Raw genomic sequence first — 977 nt, forward strand, 5'->3', positions numbered from 1 at the left:
TACTTGTTAATTTCTCCAGTGTGTTGGGAGAGCGACTTGGAAAATCTATGGGGCTTGTTGCAAAGGAAGTTAGAAAAATGTCTCACCAAGATATCTTAAGATTTAAGGTTACTAAGGAAGTTACTATTGCTGGACACTCGCTCAAGATAGAGGATATTAAGGTCTCACATGCTATAGGTTTTTTTTGTTTTCTTGTGAGATAGAATGAAGAATATGCCTTAAAGAGCTGAATTCATGTCTGACACGTTTTGTTCATGTGTTGTTCAGACTTTCAGTGAGTTCAAACGCCCAGATGGTTTCAAAGATACAGAGATTGATGCAGCTGGAGAAGGTACAAACTTCTCTATGCTCAATTTATGTTAATCTTGATTGATTATCGGTGCTCTGTTGTTAAGGAAACATATGCTATTTGTATTTGTTTATGGTGCAGGTGATGTTCTGGTGATTCTGGATCTACGAGAAGATGAATCTCTGAAAACTGAAGGTGTTGCTCGTGAGGTAAATAGACGTAACCGAAGTCGATACATTTTCTTATATGTTCTATTTTCTATGGGATTCCTTTTCTATATATAAGCAGAGGTTTTGCTCATGAGCTTATTTTTCCTTGTATTGTAGATTGTCAATAGGATCCAGAAACTACGGAAAAAGTCATGTCTGGAACCAACAGACTTTGTTGAAGTGTACTTTGAATCGTTAGATATGGATGAATCTGTTGTGCAACAAGTTCTATATTCTCAGGTAACTAACTAACTGCTTTTGGTTTGTTACTCACTTCATGTTTGCTCAAGTTGTACTTGAGTTTTACCAATGTTTCATCATTCTTGTTTGTTGGACAGGAACAATACATTAGGGAAAAAATTGGCTCCCTTTGCTTATGTCTACTTTGATGCCACCAGATGTAGTAAGTCACTCACCCTTCTTCTCTCACATATATGCTTTAGTTTTTTCACCGTAGAAACTTAAATGTGTTGTCTGTT

General features: G+C 36.4%; 1 pseudogene; it reads left to right on the plus strand.

The window, feature by feature from the left end:
- The window catches only part of LOC104748464, a 6,053-nt pseudogene extending 5,098 nt beyond the window's left edge, over nucleotides 1–955 (plus strand).

This window comes from Camelina sativa, chromosome 15 (genome assembly GCF_000633955.1).
Source record: "Camelina sativa cultivar DH55 chromosome 15, Cs, whole genome shotgun sequence".
NCBI classification, from domain to species: Eukaryota; Viridiplantae; Streptophyta; class Magnoliopsida; order Brassicales; family Brassicaceae; genus Camelina; species Camelina sativa.